Source organism: Talpa europaea, assembly GCF_964194135.1.
Source record: "Talpa europaea genome assembly, chromosome: 7".
Lineage (NCBI taxonomy): Eukaryota > Metazoa > Chordata > Mammalia > Eulipotyphla > Talpidae > Talpa > Talpa europaea.
Window position 1 is genome coordinate 64,227,571 of NC_140074.1, and position 7,461 is coordinate 64,235,031.

A 7,461-nucleotide genomic window follows, 5' to 3' on the forward strand; every position below is an offset into this window, starting at 1 on the left:
AGGATGGAGCCAAGCACTCTCAAGCCACTGATGTCATTTAATCATAGCAACATCCTTCTGTGGTATTAATATTTCCACTATGTATGGGAGGGGAAACTGAAGCTTGCAGAAGCTAAGTTGCTCAAAGTCATGGCTACAGGAAGAGACAGAAGGAAGAGGTCAAGCAGATTTCTGACCATGGGATCCTTCTCTGTCCTTTGTCAGTTTCCTGAATACATCCTCAGTTTAGCTTGTCTTCAGGGGAGGATTCCTTGAGTTGGGTGCAGGAGAGGAGCCTACCCTCTGCAGGAATTCTAGAATGCTGTGAGTAACGCACACAGTAGGCATCCAGTGCATAATATATTGTTTGAATTAATTGGATTTTAATAGCAACACTTTGAGGTAGGGAAAAAGATCCAAAGGTTACAGCTGGGGAAACTGAGACTCTCAGAAGTGCTGTAGTCTGTCAGTGAATTGGGGCTGTACCCCAGAACTGTCTTTTCGTGACCCTGAATACAGCATGAACTGTGTACCCCAACCATGATTTCTTTTTTTAATTTTTAAAATGTTTTTACATCATTGTTCATTTTTATTTATTTATTTATTTTTAATAGAGGCATGTTTTTATTTATTTATTTGTTTGTTTGTTTGTTTTGTTTATACAAGCACTGGGTACAGTCAGAAGCATGGGAGGGTGAGAGAATTCACCAGAGCCAGAGCAGGGAGCAGAGCAGGCAGAAGGACCGAAGTACACTGCTGAGGGGAGCAGCGGGCAGCAGGAGAGGTCTGTGCACCATGTGGGACCCTCCTCTGGTGGCCGGGGAGTAGCCGGGGATCAAACAGGCGCCGCAGATGCGGCGGGCAGCTTCACAACCCATCGCTCAACCGCTGCGCCACGGGGAGGCCCCATTGTTCATTTTTAAACAATATTTGCTTCCCCCACCCCCTCAGGTGTAGCCTCCATAGAGTTTCCTTCACCAATGCTCCCGTGCACCATCACCTCAGTTGCCTGTGCTCCTCCCTCCCTCCCTCTGATCCCTCTCCCTCCTCCTCCCCTGCAGGATGTCTCTGATTTATAATTGTCTGTTTTTGCTTTGTTGTGTTTTGTACTGTTATTATTTTTTTACATTGATGTCTTATTTTGTTCCCCTGTATTCCTGCTATAAGTGAAACCATGGGATATTTTTCTTTATCCTTTTGGGTTATTTCACTGAGCATAATTCCTTCTAGCTCCATCTACATTGCTGCGAATGGCATGAGTTTATATTTTTTTGATTACTGAATAATATTCCATTGTGTATATATACCACATCTTCTTGATCCAGTCATCTATTGTTGGGCATTTGGGTTGTTTCCAGGTTTTACCTATTGTAAATAGTGCTGCAATAAACATAGGGGTACAGCTGATCTTTTGAATCAATGTTTTTGTGTACTTTGGGTAGATCCCTAGGAGTGGAATTGCTGGGTCATATTGTAGCTACATTTTCAGTAGACTGAGGAACCTCCAGACAGCTTTCCATGGTGGTTGGACCAATGTGCACTCCCACCAGCAGTGTAGGAGAGTTCCTTTTTTACCGCATCCTCACCAACGTTTGTCGTTGCTGGTTTTTTTGATATGTGCCATTCTTACTGGTGTAAGGTGGTATCTCAGTGTGGTTTTGATTTGCATTTCCTTGATGATAAAGGATGTTAAACATTTTTTCATATGCCTGTTGGCCATTTGCATTTCCTCTGTGGAGAAGTGTCTTTTAAGTTCTTCTGCCCATTTCTTGACTGGATTGTTTATTTTGTTTTTTTGAGTCATGTGAGTTCTTTGTATATCTTTGTGATCAGTCCCTTATCAGTTGACTGGAGTGCAAAGATTTTTTTCCTAATCAGTGGGTGTCTCTCTGTTTTGGTTAATGTCTCTTTTGCCATGCAGAAGCTTTTCAGTTTGATGTAATCCCAGGTGTTTATCTTTTCCTTGACTTTCTTTGTTTTGGGTGATGAGTCTTTAAAAGATGTTATTGTGATGTATGTCTTGTAGTGTTTTCCCTATATTTTCTTCTATATATTTTATGGTTTCTGGTCTTATATCCTGTTTTTTCATCCATTTTGAGTTGATCTTTGTGCATGGTGAGAGGTATTGGTCTAGTTTCATTTTTTGGCATGTGGTGGTCCAGTTTTCCCAGCACCATTTATTGAACAAACTGCTTTCCACTGCATATTCTTTGCTCCTTGTTAAAGATCAGTTGTCCATATAAGTGTGGTTTTATTTCTGGGCTCTCTATTCGGTTCCATTGGTCTGTGTGTCTGTTTTTATTCCAATACCAAACTGTTTTATTTGTTATGGCTTTGTAGTATAGCTTGAAGTTTGGAAGTGTGATACCTCCTTTCTCCTTTGTTTTCATCAGTAGGGCTTTGGCTATTCATGTTTTTGGTGGTTCCATATGAATTTCATCAGTATTTGTTCTATTTCTTTGAAAAATGTCATTGAGATTTTTATTAGAATAGCATTGAATCTGTATATTGCTTTTGGTAGGATGGCCATTTTAATAATGTTAATTCTTCCAATCCAGCCCCAACCATGATTTCTTCCCAGTGCACTTTACATGCATAACTCACATGTTACATGCAAAATTAGCTTATCTATTATGTTATTTCATTCTCACAACATCCCTCAGAGGGGTCATCAACCACATTTTATATATAAGGAAACTGAAGCTCATGTTGCTAAGGTAGCCTGTGAAGAATCCTGGGAGTGAGCAGAAAATCCAGGATTTCAATTAATCTTTCCCTGAAAGCCTGAGAGTGGGGCACACCAAATGGAAAAATCCAAGATACCTCTCTTGGGACAGCACCCCTGCCCTGCTCTGCCCAGCCACCTCAGCCCTTTGGTGGGTGAGCCTACAGCCCCAAGGGGCGGAGAAAACTGGTTATTTCTGGCCTGATAGTTAAGGGCTAGCCAGGGAGTGGGGTGTGGTGGCCAGAAGGTTCTGTGTATCCAAGAGGGTCTGGCCTTTGGCTGCTGAGATATAGGCAGGGCATCAGGGACTTCTACCCAAGCTTCCTAGGCTAGCTGAAGCTGAGCAATGTCCTGGGAGAGGGCAGGCTACCCACTCCCCCAAGATGTAGGTAGCCAAGATGAACACAGGCAACTGATTCAACCTCCTGCAGCTTAGGTGACCCTGTCCTGGGTGCTGGCCAGGCTGCTCCTAAGGGACAGAAAGAGCAGACAGCTGTTCTGATAGGGGCCAGGTGCAGTCACAGGGGCCTGCAACATTATGCTCTGAGCACCTCCCTCCCTGCAAGGTAGACATTACCTTCTGTCCTTCTCTCCCTTGGAGGAGGAAGACTATTGTCACACTGACTCCCTTTCAAAGCACCAAGCATCTCCGTCTCAGGACATTTGCACATGCTGATTCCTCTGCTGGGAGTGCCCTTCCTTCCGCAACTTACAACCGTGGCTCCTCTGTCTTCAGGTCTAAATTTAAAGAGTCTCCCTTTAAGGATGTTTTCCTTGACTCCCCTGGGTAACAGTTTCTCCCATCCACATGTGTCTCTTCACCCTCCCCTGCTTCCTCCCCCATGTACATATTTACTTTTTATTTACTTGTTATTTGTCTCTCTCTCCCATAAGAGGAAGGACAAAGTCTTTTTTATTGAACGTCATGTCCCCAAGGTCCAGGAAAGGGCCTGACACATAGAATAAACATTGATCCAGTGAACAAATAGAAGGGAAAGGGAGGCATTTCACCGGCATCCATACTTGGCTCTGTCTGTCTCCCCAGGTGCCACCGCGCCACCTGTGGGTGTGCCAGTGATGATGCCAAGTCCCCTGCGGTGCTTCTTGCCAGCCTGGAGGCACATCCTTCACACACAGGCCTGGGCATCTTCTTCCACATCCCTCACAGGCTCCCCCCCACCCCACTTCTGTTTGCATGTCTGCAAAGGACAGGGTGCTCACCCATCTACTGCAACGTGAGAGGTCCCTTGGCACTGCGTGACCTTCTGAATTGTGGAACAGCCTATTCTCCACAATTTCCCAAATGCAGAAAAGGAAGAACTTCTGTCATTAGCACAAAGCTTCAGACTTTGACAATGGACTTTTATTTCCATTTATTTCCTGTGCCCCAACTGTGGCCAAGCTTCTGTTCAGCAAGTAGAGAGCAAAGCAGGCTCGGTGGCTGACATTGGTCTGTGATGGTCTTTGAGCCATAGAACAGCCCTGGAGGTGGCGGCAGTGGGTGGTGGAGGGACACAAGTTGTAGATCAGATGCTTCTAGAACCTAACTGTGCACACACATCACCTGGGGATCTTGTTAAGATGCAGATTCAGGTTCAGCAAATCCGTGCAGAGCGGGCATTTCTCACTAGCTCTCAGGCGATGCTGATGTTCTGGTGCAGGGACCATGCTTTGAGTAGCAAGGTGTAGCCCCAGCTGACAAATGAGGACAGTGAGGACCAGAGTGAAAAGGGACTTACCCAGGGTGACCCGGCCAGGATGCAGGGGCTTAGGAGGGATCGTCTGAATCCCCCTGGCCCGGGCTCTGGAATTCGTGGGCAAGCCAGGCTCAGTGTGTCTTTGTGAGGTGCAGCATACCTGAACTCACTTGGGCTGCTCGCCCCTACCCATGAATAGCAGGCCTCTTTCCTTCCTGCGCCAGGCTGGGCAGGCGCACCCCTCAGCCGCCCCTTCCCCTGCGCACACACTCACACACCCCGGCCAGCCCCACTGCCCTCCCTTTTGGGGAAAGTCAACAAGAGCATTTGAAAAGTCTTTCTGTGTGGAGAATCTGTTTGTATAGGGGGAGGAAACGGAGAGCTGGCCAATAGGTAGAAATATTAATGAAGCTTGTTATAAAGGGCCCATTCACAACGCTCCGAGTAAATAGGGCTCTTGTCGGGCTGCCATGTTATCTGCCAAGTTCAAGAATGTGGTTTGAAAAAATAGAATTTAAAAGGGTGAGGTGGAGCCTTTCATGGAACCAGAGCCAAATACAGGAGCAGCTTCTGCAGAGGGGGCTGGAGGTGGGGGCCTGGGGCATTGGTTCTGGGGGTGAGGGGCTGCCCAGGAGAAGGGTTGGGGGAGGAGCCGCTGAATGTGCAGCTCTTCTGTCCACAGGGCACAGAGGCCTGGTGCCATCCCTCCCCGGTGTCTGGTGTCTGCCTCAGGGCTTGCGAGTCCTCTATTCAGCCCCTAACCTGTGAAAGGGGTCAGGAGGGGAGCGAGGATGCAGGGTCTTTCAACACCCATAAACTCCCCCGGGAATTTTCCCCTTGGGGTGTTTGTTGGGAATGGGGTCTCTGTAAGGAGGAGGAGTTTGGAATTATAACTCAGCAGCGTTACCCCACAAACCTCAGCCATCCTTCCTCTCTCGCTCCCTGAGTTCTATTTTGCAAATTGCTACCCAAACACCGCAGAAGAAAGAATATAAAAGAACTAGCCTTCGACCCTCTCATTTCACCTAGGACTCAGAGATGGAGAATGACCAACTCAAGGTCACTCGGCAAATCTTTAGCAGACTTACTTCCCCCAGTTTCTTGTTGGATCAGCTCCCCAGGGTGGCAGACGCTGCCTGGCACAGAGGAGGTACCTTGTCATTTCACAAACACAGTGTCTTATTTTTAGCTCTGGGCCGAAGGCAATGTGTAAGCAAGGGCCCTGTCTTCTGCCTAGTGTGCCAGCTGTGCAGACTCGGGCAGGTGACTTGTCTCTTGCGCTCAGCTTCCCCTTGCATTGCACAATGGGGTCCTGCAGACAAGCCTTCCGTTAAGAAGACTCTATGAGAGGATGTTGGTGAGGTGCCCAGCTGTGTGCCAGGCTCTCAGTGGGTGGCCCAGGCACGGAGACTGTGGACATTTCCTTTTCTGTCCCAGCCAGTGGCACGAGGGAAGGGTGTTCAGGAGGACTGTTTCCTGGGCTCAAGGTTTTGGGGGTGGTTTCTGCTTAAGTCCCAGAAGGCTGGCCTGAGCCAGGGGTCTCAGGAAGACTCTAAGTTGCGAGTCAGGGGCATCAACCACGAATAGCATCAGGCAGCACAACCACACCTGTGTGTGAACTATCACAAGAGTCTGTGAAAAGGGACTGCAGGAAGCTGTGGCAAGCAGCTGACCTTCCATGCTCTCCCCAGATGGCTGAGTGGAATCCACCTCTGGATAAGGGGCATGAGGGGCACAGGGAGGAGAACATTCACATCATTTTTTCTTTGCGTATAAAAGGAGGGAAATTCCTAAGCAAAAAGGAAATAATCAATGCAAAAGCAAAATGGAAATATTATTTAAAAGGCTCTGCCAGGAGCTCGCTGTGTAACCTTGAACGGTGAAGATTTGGAGTACAGGAAGTCAGCAGTGTCCCTTTAAAGGAATGTCATGTGGGTTATGATCACAAGCACAGGATTTGGGGCTCATAGACTAGAGTTGATACCTGAGCTATATCTCCAATGGCTGTGTGACATTGAGCAAATGACTGACCTCTCTGGGCTTCTATTGCTTTGATCTGTACAAGAGAAGGGAAGAGAGGGTTAAAGTGTGTGAAGGCCCTGGCACTTGGTGGATACTCATGAAATGTCAATTTCCTTTCCTTTCTGGGCCTCTTGGCAGGCAGAGGGGAAGCGTCTGACAGGTCTCACCAGCCAGACCTGAGAAAGACACTGTTATGCAGGCTTTGGCGCCTACACAGCAGCTCAGCAGCTGATGCTATGTCTGCACAGCCCTTTACAGTTTGCACAGCACTACCTACTCACCATCAGGGTCTGCTGAGAACTCCAGGAGGTGAGCAGGGAGTTTTTACTCACCATTTCACCAAGACCAAGAGAAGGAAAGGGACTTGACCCAGAGTTCTTGGGCAGAACCCATATCTGTCTTCATTTCTTTACTCCTTCAGCAAATATTGGTTCAGACCTTGTTATGTGCCAGGCACTGTGCTGAGCATAAGGGAGACTATAGTAAGTAAAAACAGACACAGACAGATGGATGTGGGATAGAGGGAGAATGATTGATAGATGGGTGGATGATGAATGGGTGGGTGGATAGGTGGATGATGGATGGATGATAGGTGGACGATGGATGGATGGGTAGGTGGCAGATGGATGATTGGATGGATGAATGGATAGAAGGATGTTGGGTGGATTGATAGATGAATGGGTAAAGGAAGGAAGGATGATAAGTTTGTATAGGGCATGACCCTGGTTTATTTTTCCACTACTGTGTCCCCAGTTCTGAGGCTGGTGCCTGGCAGAATAACTGCAAGAGTAACACTTGCCACATAATGTCTTCTCCAGTGTTGTGGACTTGAGAATCAGGCTGGTGGGCCTGAGCCCCTGCTCTGTGACTTCCTAGCTGTGCAGCCAAGGGGAAGTTACTTAACCTCAAAGTGGTCCAGTTTCCTCATCTGTATGAAGGGTCAGACACTATGGATCATGAGAATTAATAACTTAATACATTAAAACCCTTAGAACAGAACTGTTCTAAGTGCCATGCAAGCATCCGTCTTAGTTTTTT